Source organism: Eublepharis macularius, chromosome 8 (genome assembly GCF_028583425.1).
Source record: "Eublepharis macularius isolate TG4126 chromosome 8, MPM_Emac_v1.0, whole genome shotgun sequence".
In the NCBI taxonomy this organism is placed as follows: Eukaryota; Metazoa; Chordata; class Lepidosauria; order Squamata; family Eublepharidae; genus Eublepharis; species Eublepharis macularius.
Window position 1 is genome coordinate 41,937,621 of NC_072797.1, and position 17,763 is coordinate 41,955,383.

Here is a 17,763-nt window from a genome sequence, read left to right on the forward strand (position 1 = left end):
ACAGACAGACAGACAGACAGACAGACAGACAGACAGACAGACAGATACTGTGTTATAGGCTACAGACTGATCCAGGAGGAACAATAAGGAGACATAGCTTTTATCTTTATTTAGCTGGAGATCATCCACTAATGCTACTAGTGCTGTCTCTGTCCCATGCCTTGGTCTGAATCCAGATTGGAAAAGGTAGAGCTCTAGCATTTTCCAAGAAGATCTGGAGTTGGTCTGCTACTGCTCTCTCAAGGTGGACTCACACTGTGTGAGTCAATATGATCAGCGTCTGGAACATTCAATGAACAATATAAGAGGAATTTGAAATAACCAGAAATCTGAAATGGAGCCAAAACAATGCTGAAACAAAATATAAGCAAATGACATGACCTATTGATGTAGAGAAACTATTCAGTAGAAGCATAAATATCATAAAAGACAGTGCACAGTAGTATAGTCAACAGTCTTTATTCTTTTACCAACCATTTCTTTACAGGACAGTCCTCATACCTGTGTAAAAAGGCCTTCTGAATAACTCAGTTTTGCATTGTTTGTGGAAAGCCAGGAAAGTGGAAACTTTCCTGCCCACTTCAGGCAGGCATCCCATAAGGTGGGGTCACTTCAGAGAATGTGTGTGTACAGGTAGCTGTTGATTTTGCTTATTTGTAATGGTGGCATCTGAAGAAGGCCCTGTTCAGATAAGCAACATTGACTTGGTGGGGCATAAGTAGAGAGGTGGTACCATAAATATGAGGGACCAAGGCCATGAAATATGTGATAGCCAGAACCTTAAATTAATCCAAGTAACTGATGGGAGTAATATGCATGTTTTGTATAGCTCCTGATAATAATCAATCTGTGGTGTTCTGTTCCAACCACAGTCTCCAAGTTGATTTTGAGAGAAGACCTATGTAGAGTGCATTACAATAGTCTAGTCTTCACGTCACCATGGTAAGGATCCATGTGGCCAGATTGGCCGTGTCAAGGAATGGGGCTATCTTCCAGGCTAAAAAAAGGCATTTTTGTAGCTACATTTACTTGCTTCTCAAGTAGCAATGCTGGATCTGATATAACCCCACAGCTCTTAACCAAGTCTTCAAGGGTCAACTGAACCCCACTGAAAGCAGAGAGCGCAATTTCCTTCAATATCTCTGCTTCCCAATCTGCATCACTTCAGTCTTGTTTGGGTTCAGTTTCAATGTGTTCACTTTCAGCTGTTTGACTACTGCTTCAGGCAGTGGCTTAAGACTTCTACTGCATCACCAGATTTGGATAGTGAGATATAAAGCTGGGTGTCATCCACATATTGATAACATCCAATTCCAAAGCTATGAATGATTTCTCCTAGAGGCTTCACATAGAGGTTTAAATGAAAGCTGAAGATTCCGGGAAAGGCCAGTTTACACAGTTTCTCAGTAAGTACAGCCAAGCCCATATTTCATCTGCAGATCCAAAATCATGGGATCTTACACCCAGGCAAGCCTGATCTCATCAGATCTTGGAAGCTAAGTAGGGTTGGCCTTGGTTAGTAATTGGATGGGAGACCTCCAAAAAAGACCAGGTTGCAGAGGCAGGAAGTGGCAAACCACCTCTGCTAGTGTCTTGCCTAGAAAACCCCAGCAGGGATCGCTATAAGTCAGCTATGACTTGACTGCACTTTCCATGACTGCACCATCATGAATTGTGCAAGTAGACAGAGATGCTAAACTGCCAAGACACCTGTGAGTACTCCTGCATAGTTTGCTCAAAGAATGCTCTGGTTTCCAGAATTGGCTGTACACTCTTGTCCTGAATGATGAACATGGCTGTTGAAGCAAGCCATATTGCATGAGCTTACAGAATGAGAATTCATCCATACAAGATCAATGAGCATCTGTCAATGATGCTGAGCAGCCCTTTGCTGGCTGCACTTCCAATGATTTTGCAAGCAGAGAAAATGTCATTCTGAGACTTGGCATTATAAGTGACATTTGCCGTTAAGGGTTATCATTGTCATCAAATTCGTGACATTGCACTGCATGCAGAAAATCAGTTTGGGAAGTTTTCTCAAACAGAAGAGACTTGAATACTGAAACCTACTTAGTCAATAGGATTCGTAAGCCCACTACGAGGCTTTATTTATAGTTCAGTAGACGAATAGAAGAGAAACAAACCAGTCACTACTGAGTTGTGCTTATTAACTTATTTATTGGTATGCTTTACCAAGTATCGATAGCCAGCTTGAGCTTGAAAGTTTTTTTCAGTGTCAAAGGAATCTGTGAATAAATGCCAAGGAATCTGTGAATAAATATTTGCCTATTGCTATACAATAACATGTTCTCCAAAGGTTTGAATGCAGAAGGACTGGGAGTGAAAAGTGCCTTTCTGACATGCTAGTTATTCCAAGGTGAATACAGAATAAAGAGAGGGGATCTTATAGTGTAATTTTCTTGAGTAAGCTTAGAGTCATGGGATAAGCAAACAGGCACATTTATGGATTAAAATTTGTTAAACAATAGGAAGGAGAGTGTAGGAAGAAATTGACAGTTCTCAGAATGGGGAAATGGAGTCCCAAAAGGATCAGTACTGGGATCAATGCTATTTAATTTTTTCATAAATGATCTGGAACTGAGAGTGAGCAGTGTCGTCATGGCCAAGTTTGCAGAGGACACAAAATTATTTAGGATGATGAAATCCACAGTGGATTGTGAAGAACAACAGGAGGACCTATCAAAAATGGGTGAGTGGGCAACAACGTAGCAAATGAAGTACAATGTTGACAAGTAAAAAGTGAGGCACACTGGAACAAAATGCCTAATTTTAAATATATGCTGATGGGTTTTTAACTGGCTGAGACCAAGGATGAAAGAGATCTTGGGGTTATAGTTCAATGAAATGTTAACTTGCTTTGTGGCAGCAGTGAAAAAGGCAAACTCCATGCTTGGGATAATTAGGAAAGTGGCTGAGAATGAAACAGCGATCGTTGTAATGCCCCTGCACACACATGAACACACAAAGCTGCCTTCTACTGAATTAGCCCATTGGTCCACCAAGGTCAGTACTGTCTACTCAGACTGGCAGTGTCTGTCTTTCTCTGGGGCTTGCATCCACAGCCTTTTTCTATCCACCTGCTAAAAAGTATATGGAGTGAAAGCAGGGCTTTTTTTTCCAGCTGGAACGCAGTGGAATGGAGTTCCGGCACCTCTTGAAAATGGTCACATGGCTGGTGGCCCCGCCCCCTGATCTCCAGACAGAGGGGAGTTTAGATTGCTCTCTGTGCCGCTCCAGTGGTGTGGAGGGCAATCTAAACTCCCCTCTGTCTGGAGATCAGGGGGCGGGGCCACTAGCCATGTGACCATTTTTGCCGAGGGTGATTTAAACTTTAAAAAATCCCTCCCTTGTTCCAGCTGACCCAAAGTGATGTCATTGTGCAGTCCTGAGCTCCACCACAGAGTTCCACCACCTCTTTTCCCAGAAAAAGAGCCCTGAGTGAAAGGAATAGGGTAGTCTCAGATTGAGGTTTATTTTATTTTATTTTATTTATATTACTTATAGTCTGCCTTCCTCTCCGAGACTGAAGGCAGATCACACTTTGTAAATCAACACAATCCACAGGATGGGACACCCAAACAATGCAATAGGATGGAGGGTTGTATTTGGAAGTATGCCCCTCTAAAGAAATGCCTATGTCCACTAGATACTAACATTTCTCAGATCCTCATCCTAATCTTAGCTTTTGGGCTGCCTCAGACACAAGATTAACAAAGCTTCAGCTGTATATCATGTAGAGCTTGGAGTCAGAGATCTTCCAGAATTTCAACTGATCTCTCTTCTACAGAGATAGGCCTCTGGGAGAAAATGGCAGCTCTGGAGAGTGGTGTCTGTGACCCCTAGGAGGACATTGACCTCTGCTGGTCTGGGCTTGTTTGGCAACAAGGATGTGATATGGGATGAGGGCGCCATTGTATGGTGAAGGGGGGGGGGCAAGTTTGGCTTCAGCAGGACCTGAAGTTTCTCTCTGGTAGACCGATCTGGTGCTGTTGCAAACTGGCCGTCAGCAACCTCTGCTAAGTGAAGAGCAGTGGGGGGGAGGGTGAGTCGCCTGACCTTTTCCCTCACACAGTTCATTGATTTCTTTGCTTTAGAATTCAAGCCTTTCCATTGCCCTTTGACACCAAATTAAACTCTGATTCAGATGGAGATGGGGGCACCTCCTGCTTGCAGGTTCACTGCTGAAGCATCAATAAGATCTTCTGGGAGTTAATTACAGTGTAAGTCTTCCGCTGCTGGCACAGCTCATTAAATCTCCCTCCCTCCCTCCCTCCCTCCCTCTTTGCCCCCCCCAACCTCTCCTGTTCTTTCCTGCTCACCCCCTCCATCAGCCCCTAATGATTAAACTGGTTACCAGAGAATATAACAGGCAGCCGTCCAGCTCCTGTCCTAACCTTGATTTTCTGTATATTTTCTAAACAGCACAGGCCTCCCTCTCCAACTGATAGCAGATTTAATTTGCATTGGGAAAGGGGAATGTTATCGACATCACCAAGGAGGACAGTAAAACAAACTGGCCAATTAGTCATGTTCTGTCAGGCTTGGAGTCCTTTCGACTCATCATTAACATAAATAAATAGAAAATCCACATCAGACTGGTAACTTTCAAAAGGACAAAAATTAACATCCTATTAGTACTTGGGGCAAGCAAGAACAAGGAGATCAACGGCAGCTGTGCAATTCATCATGGTAATTAAATGGATGTAAGTACTGTACTAATCTGTAGACAACAGGAGGAATTGGTTTGATATGGCAGGGAAATAAAGGGAGATAGGAAAAGAGCCTTCATCCCCACTCCAGACTGAAGAGGCAGTGGCTCCACCGTGCACAACTCTCCTGTCTCAGCCACGTTCTCTGTGCAGCTCTTGCTCTGATGTCCAGGACTTCTTGCTCTGAGAGAGAGCTGCCACGTTTCTTCTTCTTCTGAAGAACACACTTCAACAGGAGACAGTGATGTTTGCAGCTAGCTTCAGTAGCTTTAAAAGGGGGATTGGACTAAATGAAACTCCCATGTGTAGGAGCAGTATACCTCTGACAGCAAGGGTGATGTACTGGTTAGAGTGTCAGACTAGGATCTGGGAAACCCAGGTTCAAGTTCCCATTCTGCCATGGAAGCTCACTGGATCATCCTAATCTACCTCACAAGGTTGTTGGGAGGATAAAATGGAGGGGAGGAGAATGATGTAAGGCACTTTGGGTCCTCATTGGAGAGAAAAGTGGGGCATAGATAACATAAATAAAATAAGTCAGTCGCTACAGGCAACAACAGAGGGAGAGGCTTTGGGTTCTATACCCCATCTGATTGGCCTTTTGGTCATCTGATTGGCTGCTGAGAAACAAAACGTTGGGATTGGTTGACTATTGGTCTGATCTAGTAGGGCTTATCTTATGTTCTTATACTACTTTGCCATGTGTAGTAAAATAGATAGTAAAGAGTTAATTGGAACCTGATTATGGGATGGAGGGAAACTCCACCCCCTAGACTGTTCTCTTACTTATTGACCTTTACTGTGCTAGTTCCTTGTTGGTTGAGAATAAAGCAGTGTTACATTCCTGTGGAAACTGTAAAATTTAAGTATGCCGTGAGTTGAAAATACCCACTCAAAGAGGAGGTTGCTTGTTACTTAATTAATTAACTTCATTTATACCCCACTTTTGCCCCCAATGGGGACCCAGACAGCTTACATCATTCATCTCTATTTTATCCTCATAACAACCTGAGAGGTAAGTTAGGCTGAGAGGGCGATCCAAGGTCACCTGGCAAGTTTCTACAGTAAAGTGGGGATTTGAACCTGGGCCTGCCAGATCCTAGTTTTACATTCTAACCACTACACAAATCCTGTTGTGCCTTTGTGTGCTTCAGTGCTCTGGCCTTGCCTCATTCCAAACTAGGGAACAGGGATGGGTGGGCAAAATGCATGCACGTCCCCAAGCCCTACTGCATTGCTGGAAATTGACATCATTTCCAATGTGATGTGGAAGTGACAGGTCATGCCAGGGGTGGATTCTCTAAATACTGGCCTAAAACTTAGTGTTTGGGACATATTTTTAGAGAACTGGCTCCTGTCATGACCTGCTGCTTCTCTATCACAACAGAAAGGAACTCATTTTCTGATGCTGTGGAAGCACGCATGCACACTTCGTCCACATGTTTAAGGCTGGCTTCCCCCATTTCCTGGTGCCATTCCCACTGTTGGGCAGGTGAGCAGTGGCGAGGGGCAGAGGCTGGCAAAGGTTGGGGGTTGGGGATTCCCCTGCTACGGAGGGCAATCTAGCAAGCCTTCCTTTAAAGGAAGCTTCCCAGTATATCTGTACTGCAGTTTTCAAGAAATGGAGCCTATGTAGTGATCAGCCCTGGAAATAATGGTTTGGTGATCTGCCCTGGAAGTAGATGTTATGGTGTCCACAGATCCGTCCTCTGGACAAGGATGCCATTGTGGAGTTGAACTTGAGCCATTTAAAACGATACAAGGGCCCAATCCTAATTGGTGGGACCAACAGCTCTTGTCTCCCCCACCCTTGTGCCTTTTCAAGTATCATGTTTTATAATATAAGAAATATGTAGAAGCATCAATGACAAACTTTGAAGATGTCTTGATTGTGGTATGATAATGTAGCTGCTAATAAGAAAATATCTTCACTTTTTAACCAATATTATCAAATTCCGTGTAGTTAATTTCAGGCATTCTTTAAAACTATAGCCCCAAAGCAGGCAAAATATACTAAAATTCAGTTTATTTTAATTAATCTAATAACCAACATTTGTTTTATCATACACATTTTCCACTTAACAGTAGCAGAAGCAGCTTATTTTAAATAGGCCCACTCACATTTGTTGCAAAACAGGTCAAAAGATAAAGGGAAAGTAAAGGGCTGGTGCTTTCTGGGCTGGGCAAGGCCTGGTGAATGCAATGCAGGTTAAGGGTCCTTCACAGGCTGAGCCTGGACCAAGGATCGAGGGGGGATGGTGGGAGACTAGAGCAGGAACTGAGCTGAGGGCCCTTTCAAGTGCAGCAGAAGAGACTGAGAAGAGGAATGGAAAAGAAAGCCTAGAGCAGATTCAAAATAGCTTTGGTTGGGAGGAGTGAAAGGCAGGATCCAGAGCTGGGATGTTTTTCTTTACTCTGCTCCAGGGTTTACTTCTCACTCACCCTTTGTGCTCCAAGACAGGAAGCTCTGAGAGGGAAGCAGGACTCACAGCTCCAGATAGGTTTCAGAACTTTCAGTATGAAGGAGCCCCCTTTGCTCTTTGGGCTTGACTTGCATATTGGGACTTAGAGAGAAACTTCAGGTGCAACACAGAACTATCAACTTGCCATGAGGCCCTGGGACCCTGCATTTTTGAGGACTCTCTTATATGAAACTAAGATTAGGACACTGGGTAAGCAAAAGATAGACCTCTATAAACATCATATATGGAATTAGTTGATTCCAAATATGATGATGGCCTTCAGCTTAGATGTACTAGAAAACTCAAAAGTTTTTGATGTGGTTGGAGCTGCTGTCAATGCCATGGTTGATCTTTGGAATAAGGAAATGTTTTGGGTGGTTGACAGAATCACTTCCAGGTGTAGAGATGCCAGTTCCCTAATATGGGTGGGGGGATCCTCTGATCTCACTTTTTGCCCCCTGGCCCACTTACCTGGTCAGTAGGGTGGAGTGGGGGGAGCCAAGCTGAAAGTCACCAGAGCATGTGGTGAAATTGGGCAAGCATGTACTACGGAGGCCCCGATGATGCACTTATGGTTCAAAACCAAAAGCTACGGGTTTCAGCAGGGCCCAATCATCCTCAAACATCACGATGTTTGAGGCTAATTTTGCTCCTGCTGAGACCCCATTGCTTCTTTTTTTTAACCAGAAGTGATGTCATTGGGGCCTCCGGAACATACGCGAAGAAGCCGGATGGGCCCTCCATGTCTGCAATGCAACTACCAGTCCTCCGCTTGGGAGGCAAGGGGGTGGGCAACTTTACCCAAGTGCTCTCTCTCAGGTGATAGAGCCCAGGTAGCCCCTTGCTTTACTGAGGGGCTGTGGATGGTGGCTATTGCAACAGTGGAGGAATACTCCAGGTGAATCCAATGGGCTATGCCTTATTTTAAAACATACTCTGTGATGGTGATGTGGCAAAGGAAGAATATTTTTCTGCCCCCATTGAGTCTGTACAGTGTAGGTCAGTGGAACTGTTCTGATTGGTCAGACTTGTAGGTTTGCCAACTCCCTGGAGCCAGAATTACAACTGATCTCCATACTACAGAGATCCATTCCCTTGGAGAAAATGGTTGATTGGGGTGTGTGTGTGGATTCTATGGCATTATATCCCACTGAGGCCCCTCCCCTCTCAAAACTCTGACCTCCCCAGGCCTCATCCCCAAATCTCTTTTTTTTAAATAAAAATCTTATTTTAAAAAAGAAAAAAAACCAGAAATGACAGTAGAAAGTGCATAGAGATTTATATTAAATACATTTGAGTTACATTTGGGCTACAACAGAAAAATATATTCAAAATATGTAACAGCACAACTAGTGTATGTAATAGTTCTCTTCCCCTCTCCTTGATTGCTTATACCCATACTTTAATATCAATAATTTTTAATCAGTCATCTTCCATATTTTGCCTCTATATTATGATTACTTTAATTTATCTTCGTTTTGACCTAAGTAATCAAAGAAATCTTTCCATTTTTGCCAGAATTCTGATATTGGTCTATTGTGTACATAGGAAGTTAATTTAGCCATTAATACATATTCATACAGCTTGTCTATCCACTCAGGCATATCAGGGCAAGAATCTATTTTCCATTTGGCTGAATATAATATTCTTGCAGCTGTCACCATATATCGGAAGAGATCTCTCTGTACTTTTGTAACACTGGGTGATTCCACACGAGTGGTTTCCTGTGCTTCAGCTTCTAAATGACCTCGATTTTTCTTTGTGTTTCCGCACGTGGGAAGGCAATCCTAGCAGCAGATTCGAAGTCACTGCAGGTTTCATCTGGTTTTTTTCTATCCTGCTTTTCCCTGACTTATTTGTCTATTCGCAGCAGATTAGGGATTTTAATCATGCGGAATTCTTTATCCGATGTTCTCCCCACTCTTGCCCTTTTCTCTCGCCCTTCGAATCAACTAAATTTGATTGGCCAATCATGTTTTCTAAGCCACACCCACTACCCTTTCCCTTCCCCTCTTTTTTTTTTAAAAAATGTAAAAAAACGTTGCAACGTTTCTACAAGTCTATGCAGAAACATATTCTGTGTCACATGACAACAGCTGACCAATAACAGGTCCATTTTTCAACGCGCCAAATTTGTTACTTGTTGCTCGCTGACAGCTGACAGCTTCTGAGGTAGAGGGAAAGTGTGATGGAGGGACTTCAGCATTCAACCAGTGGTCGAGGCATTTCATGGAGGGAGAAAGAGACCCAGGACTTGCTAGATTTATGGGGAGAGGAGAAAATTCAGGAAGCCCTCTCCGTTTCACATAGAAATATAGATATTTTTGAACGGATATCTGAACACATGAGGGAAAGGGGACACTACGCGTCGTCAACTGAATGCCAAGTATTTCTTCTGTGGCTCAAAAGTTCTATTCGCGACTTTTTTGGTCGCTGATAGAAGGAACTCTCTAGGAGAGCCTGCCTTCTGGGACACATTTTTTTCATGAACATAGTGCAGGCATCAATTGTGGATTTCATGGCAAGAATAATCACGCGTATCGCTGACAGTATAATCACAGCTCGAGCCCTCATTTTCACAGGAAACAACTGATACCAACCACCACATCGTCCTCAACACAACACCTATCGCTACACCACACTGCTCACAAAGAAAGCGGGGTCATTGGTAACAATTTTCCCTCCAAATGTCAATAGCCAATACTCATTCCACAATATCGGTGGGAAGTGCTCTGGCCTATCCAATATGTTTATTTGATGCAACGTTTATATGTAGCAACGTGTTTTTGTGAGAAATTTTTTTCTAATGTGTTGGTATGATGCAACGTTTATATGTAGCAACATTTTTTTTGAATTTTTTTTTTTTTTAAATGAAGACGTGCATCATTCGACACTTCCCCCGGAAAAAGCGATGAGGAATCGATTTTTATCCTGTCAAATTCCGCACGATGGACTTTGAGCATGATGAAATGAAATGTCAATGCGAAACAAAAGCCTTAATGTGGAATTGGGGAGAAGTGGATTCGTACGACTCCACTGCAGCATGACTGCTCAGAAAGTCCGATCAAAATTGATCAAGTGAAATCCCCCACTATTCGGTAAGATATTTAACAGCATATTTTTCAGGTTCTGCTCAAACCTGAGCCTGAAATCTTCTGCATCTCTTCACGTATTTATATCCAATATCTTCGTGCTCCCTTGCATGTCCACCACAAGTGATAGAATGTTGCATCTGTACACTGACATTTCCAACACTGTCCACTATAATCCTTACCAATTCTCACAATATCTTTGGGCGTAATATACCATCTAGAGAACACCATCTCTTAACAATTGGCAATCTGTAAAATTAATATCTTTGGCCCATAGATTTTCCCATTGATTCATGGAGATAGTTTTTCTAAAAAAAATTCATCCATTTCACCATAGTTTTTAACTTGTTCTGTTTCTGTGTGGTGTTGCAGTAGAATTTTATAGATTTTTCCTAGTAAATGCTTCTGGTCACCGCTTATTTATTAGTAATTTGAATTCTGTTTTTTCTCTTAATCTGCCACATTCTTTAAGAGTTTGTTCTTTAAGCTTAGATACTATTTGACGTTACATCAACCATGGAATATTTTTCCCCTGAGCTTGAATTTCTTGCCAAGTTTTCACATTACCTTGCTTATCTGTCATAAATTCATAACTAAACTGGTCAATTCTTTTTCTAATGGTGGCATCACAGTGAGCATTTATTGGCAATATCAATGGTGAAATTGGTGGGCTCAATCTATTTCTGCACTGAAACCATATTTTAAGTAGTCCATCTCTTAGTATATGAATGCTGTCTTGCTTTTGAATGGATTTTAGTGATTTCTTAAGCCATAAGTAGTTATGAATACTCTCTTTACCATCAGTTGTCTCCAATTTAATGTGTCTTCTACTTGGATTTATAATCCAGTCGGTTATCCAAACCAACGCTGCTGCCTGGTGGAACAATTTAATATTCAGTACTACCAATCCTCCTTGTTTTTTTCATCCTGTAATACTTTAAATCTTATTCTTGGTTTCTTCCCTTTTGATATAAAATGATTCATTACTGTCTTCCATATTTAAAATCTTTTGGTCTATGTGAACTGGCACCATTTGAAACAAAAAGTTCAATTTCGGTAACATGTTCATTTTAACAGAAGAAATTCTTCCCAACCATGAAATATTCAATTTTCCCCATCTTTGCAAATCTTCGGTAATGCTTGTACACATTTTTTGATAATTGTCCTTATATAAGTTCTCATTTCATGCTGATACATTTATGCCTAAAAATTTTACAGGCTTTGTAGTAACTGCACAATCCGTTACTTTTCCAATCCCTTCTTTTCCAATCTGTTCTTCTGTCATTGCCGATGGTTGCATTATCTTTTTCTTTTTATTCAATTGATATCCAGAATGCTGCCCAAATGTTGATTCCCCCCCCATTAAATAGATCAGAGAATTGTTCAGATTTGTCACTGATATAACCATATCATCCGAATAGCTTTTCATTTTATATAACTCTTTCCCCTCCTTTATTCCATCGATTCTACTGTGGATTTAGAAGGGTGTAATTCTGACTGCAATGGATTTAGAAATGTTGCATAAACCAAAGAAGGCAATTTAGCTTGAAACATTTGTTTCCAACTATACATAGCAGAGATTGCTCAAATAAGTAAGTATAATTGATATGTTGATAGTTTTATCCACCTAGCTAGGCAGAATAGTCTTGGAGAAAATTCAATAACTGGCACATGACAACTTTTTATGTTTAATAGTTTCTTAGTTTTAATTAAATCTACACAATTCACTTAAAACCTTTGAAAAACAAAATGCATTTAATAATCCTCTGTTTCCCGTCTCATTAACGCAGGCTTGGCTTTTCTTAGCCCTTCACCCTCTAGCCAGGAAGACAGACAAGAAGTTGCTTGTTTAACTGTCAGAAATAGCACTCCTTGGGTAGCCTGCGAGGTTTAATCAGGTCTGGGAATTTGACTTTTTCCATCCAAAGGGTGATCAAAGGAGAAACTAACATAGTTTCCTGTGTCCACAATCCTTTGCTATACTCATCTTCTATAAACTAAAAAAAATAATATACATAGGGGAGAAAGACGCTGAAAAGACAAGATGTGAGAATGTTTCAAATTTTCCCTAAGAATGCTTTGTCAATATTTATGGCTTTTTCTGACTGCTAAACCATGGGAAAGTTGTCCTCAGCTAGATATATTGTGACACTCCTAGATGTGAGGATCTAGTGTTTCTGTGGTTTGGCAGGCAAGCGATTGAAAAGATCTGAGCTCATTTTACATCATTCAGAGCTCTCTAGGAACCACTGCTGTGTAATTTCCACTCACCTCAATGGAACAAGGTAGATTGGGCTTTTGGGTAATCCATGCCAACCTGACCCCCCTTTCACCATCACTGATGTGTTTATTCCAAAACTGATGTGTTTATTCCACCCAAAAGCCCAATCTACTTTATTATACAACATTATAATTGAAGGGCCATCAAACCATTAATTCCCTGTACTTTCTCCTGATTATTTTCACTTTGGCAAACGGAGCTGATCTGATGGAATGTTTCCTACTGAAAGCATAGCAACACCATCAATAATGCTCTGAAAGGACCCGTGTTATGGTCATTCTGGAAGGAGAGTTCTGTGCCATGAATGGCTGGGGTCAGGGTGTGTGTGCTATGGCTGCAACTCCAACATTATGCTCTTAAGCACCTGGTTGACCGCTAGGGGTGTGCATAATGGGGAAAATGAGCTGAGGAGTCACCAGTTTGGCTCGTTAAAGTGGCTTCTAGAATGGTGAACCAAACCTGGGAAACTAAAGTATAAAAATCCCTCCCACCAAAAAGTTTTTGTGTTTCATTTCATACTTTGCAGCAGGCAGACACTGGGCTCGCCTTGCAAGGCAGCATCTTGTTTTCCTGAACAGCATTCACCAATCAGATCCCATGGGTGGAGAGCCCTTATGTTATTAACTGTGTTGGTGGGAGGGGGAAATTAGTACAATGGGCATGAGTGTATCTCCCCCCTACCCCAAATCCAGGAAATGGCATTGTTTGTTAGTTTCTTGCTACCCAGGAAATGGCATTGTCTCCTTCTCTGCCAATCAAGTCCTTGCAAGGGGAGACCCCCTCCCTTCCTCTCTTTTCAGCTTTGGAAAAGTTTGGAAAGGAGACTTCAGTCATAGGCTGCAATTTGAAAGGCACTTCCTCGGAGTAAGCACTATTGAATACAAGGGACTTACATCTAAGTAGACCCATTCAGGATTGCTTCCATAGTCTTTCAGGGCTCTCTCTTTTTCTAAATCAAATGGCAAACATGTACCTACTCTTCCCCTTCAGAAACAATTTTACCTGTTTCCACAGCAAAAGGAAAACTGATGGGAAAAACAAGTTCTGCTCAGGCAAGCGGGGTGGGGGTGGGGAGAGGAATTCAGACAACCATTCTGCCTGTCTGCCTGCACTTGGGTGATGGAGAAGATCTGCAGCAAGAACTTCCTGTTTTGTAGCAGAACGCTGAGCATCAAAAGGAAGTATTTGGATTTGCCTGTCATTGTGGGAACAAAACTACAAAGCACAAGGAAACATGGCAGCAACAGGCAAAAGCAGAATGCAAAGGTAATAAGTTATTGGTGCTGTAGAAAGAGAACAAAATGAACACAAAGCAGGATTGTTTTAATTTTGGTGTAGTGATTACAAGCGGCAGGATTCTAATCTGGAGAACCAGGTTTGATTCCCCACTCCTCTGCTTGAAGCCAGCTGGGTGACTGTGAGTCAATCACAGCTCTTTCAGAACTCACAGGGTGATTGTTGCGAGGATAATAATAACAACACATTTTGTAAACTGCTCTGAGTGGTCATTAAGTTGCCCTGAAAGGTGGTATATAAATTGAATTTTGTTGTTGTTGTTAACGTTGCTGCACTGCACTGGTTGGAGCGCTCTCCTACTTGGGAGTGCCTTGCTTCCACTGCTCCACCCACTAATGCTCGCCTTCTATGGGTCCATTGTGTCAGGTTCAGTGGGTATATGAGCTGTACTGTCTCCATTTTCTAATGCTTCTAGTGTTTAAGTGCTTTCCCCACAGGTGCACAAGTTCCCAAGCAGACTTCTCACCGAACGAGATTGTTTTGTCTAACAACGTTCCATCCCAGATTGGCCTTGACAGAATCCAGCTTCCCAAGACTGAAAGATGTTGTTTTGAGAACTGTGGGGGGAGGCTGGCTCAGCTGGGAACTGTTACTTTGTACCTCATGCTTTGCTCTTCATTGGTAACAATGCTCTTGTACCATCCTGGATCTCTTATTCAGGACAGTGGACTATAATGGGTCATTTCTACAGTAAAGTTTCCTTATTCAAACAATGGACTCTTGTTTGCTTGTAGAGGAGAACCTGTAGGAAGGATATTATTTAGCCACAGTCTGACACATTGTGTGTGTGTTGTTGTGCTTGAGGAAGAACTAGGAGTGGGACTAATGGCTGATTTGGTTTTTAGTTCAGTGCGGAAACAGCTGCCCCAGAGCTTCATTTCCCCACTTCCCCTTGAAAAGAACATCATGCATTTGTGCATATTGGCCAACACCAGCCTTGTGCACATGCAATGGGCTGAAATTCATGAAGACGAAATGAAAACCCAAATGCATCAGTTCCAAGAAAGCACCGACCAACCCAGAATAAACTAGTAATGGAACAGAATTATTCTGGAACCACTGGAACCGAAAATGAAAACTTTCTTGGTGCACACCCCTTTTAACCTCATTACCTTCCCACACTTGGTGTGTTCATTGCAAAGTTTGTGATTACCATTTTAGGGAAAAAATCAATTTGTAATATAACATTACCCTACCAACCTATCAACTTGATTTTTGTCCAGCATTTCCTCTAAGGAACAGGGAGTGGCACAAACAGTTCTCTCGTCCATTGTTAAGTACATTAAGCTGAGAGCATCTGACTGGCACGAGATCACTCAGTGAGTGTCATGATTGAGTGTGGTTTTGAACACAGGTCTCCCTAGTTCACTCTAACAATTATACTGCACTAGTTCCCAGTGTCTAGAAATATAATAGCAATAGTCAGGGTTTTTTCTGGAGACCTTGATGTTAAGGAGAGGAAAAAGTGTAGGGTAGTAGTATCACTATATTAACTTGTTTGAGCATATTGTGCTTACCCCGAGGAAGTGTGGCCAAGTGTGGACACAGATGTTATGCGGGGCAGTGCCACACAAAGGCTAAACTTCTGCAAATGGAACACAAGTATGTAGCACAATGTCAGATCCAGGAATGAAAGAGGTCCCTACATGGGGATGTGATGTGAGCATGAAGCTGAGATATTTTTCAAGAGTGCTGAGAGTCCAGCTACACAGCTACTGGAAGTTCACCAGGGTACAAAGAGTGGTTTTCCAGGGGAGCTATTTGCATCCATAAACACAGATTCCTTTCTGGAAGTGCTGCAAGATGACGGAGGCTTCACTTTTGGTTCAAACCAGAAACAAGGGTTTTTTGGCAGGGCCAATTATTTAGGAATCATACCAAAACATAGCGAAAATGCTGTATTTTGGGCAAATTCCTAAAGAAATAGCCCTGCTGAGACTCCATCACTTCCAATTTTAACTGGAAGTAATGTCATCAGAAGTGATATCATCGGAAGAAAACTGGTGCCCCCCACCACACTTGGTGTCCCATCTTCTTTTTTAATTGTAAACTGACATCCTTGTATCCAATAAAAATGTGGCCAAAATAACAAATAGTCTTGTGGTATTTTAAAAGACTAACATCTCTGGCTTCTGGAGCAGCTCCAGCCCAACTATGTATTCTTTCAGATGATACAATAAAGTGCGCGTGTGTGCACACACATACAGACACACTCAGAGTTTTGAGTCCTCCAGCCGCACAGTGAAGATGAAGGAGAGAGTGTGTGCTCATTTGTTTGTTTTAAACAGTTTTGTAGGACACCTCGGGTACAGTATTATGTATGCAATAAACAAATCCAATTTATGCTATAAAGAAATCATTTACATGTGACGATTCCTAGGAAAGATAGAGTTTCTGCTTGACTTTTCCATCTGGCAAGACGACTTGATCCTTGGCGCTCAACTGGAGATTTCTAGGAAGGAAAAGTAATCTGGATGGAATTCACAAACTTGCTTCCTGAATGTGATGAAGAGAGTGGCACTCCCCTCCCCCGGCTGATTTCAGTTTAATTTCTCTTGGCTCATCTTACTGTAAAAACAAAACTTCCTGTAAGACAAAAAATGAGTCTTGTGACTCCTTATAGATTCACTGATTTACTGTGGCATATGCTTTGGTGGATGGACTGAACTGGAGCCCGCTTTGTCAGATGACTTAACTGTTTAATTTCCTTCACATTCTGCTAGAAACATGTTTCTGGTAAGGCAAAAGCACTCTCCTGTGGGTCTTGACCGTGTATTTAAGGACAGCTTTACATGAGCAGCAGCCCAACAAGAGGCTGTGTGAGTTCCATGGGTGAGTGTTTTGCTTCATCAGTGTCACTTTTCAATCAAGCCTTATTCTGAAGTCTCAAGGATTTTTTTCTGCGTGTGCCAGGTACCTTTTCAATGGCTCACCTGGCCTAATTAGCTCTGGATTTTCTTCAATGGCTTTCAAAGATACAAGCAAATGCAATTATTTTTAAAAGGCCACAGATCATATTGGAGCGAGTGAACAACATTAGTTCCCAAAAGGTCTTTCATATCTCCCATTACAGGATTATTCGCTTGCTCCTACCATTTATATCAGCTCATTTGCTATCTTTTACCTTTTATCGGAAATGGCTGCATCAGACATCATGCTGGGAAATGTTGTAGAGATGAGAAATGAGATTTTACAACCCACTGGAAGATAAGATAAATAAGATGAAAACTGGAGTGGAAAACTAAAGCAAAAGCCTTGGAGAGCCCACAAAGAAAGTCAGCACCCCTTTTTTGCATTCTTTAATCATTTTTGTTCTAATCGGTATCAGTGGGCTATGACACCCAGAACGGCAAGCCATTCGATCTCATCAGTCCTGGCCAAATAGCATTCCTCAAGGGCATCATGATTGGCTCACCTGGTTGCTTTTCAGTTTGGAACACAAAGTTTACCCTGTTCTCATCAATGGAGAATGAATTCTCCCTTCTATATCAGCTCAGGATATTTAGTGTATGTGCAATTGTCTAGAGAAGAAGTTGAAGAAATCATTATTTTACTCGACAGGAAGCCCAATATGGGATGTGACAGAGAAAAACAGTCTCACAATTGTTTAATCCTTTTGAATTGTTTTCATATGCGAAAGGGGAATTTTGAGCTTAATAATGATGCACCATTAGTTCAAATTCGGCCTCGTCTGCCATCTCACTTCCTGCCTTTCCTTTGCGGTTTTGATTCCCATTGCTTACAGCATATTTCTTTCTGGCCATTTGCCTCTCCTCCAGTCCTTGTGTATCCTAAATCTGGACATCCATGGAGTTTCACACTGCTTTTGAGGTCCACTGGGGCAAATTATTCCTCTTTGTCCTGGAACGTTCTGTTCCTGCTTAGCTCAGACAAGTCCCTTC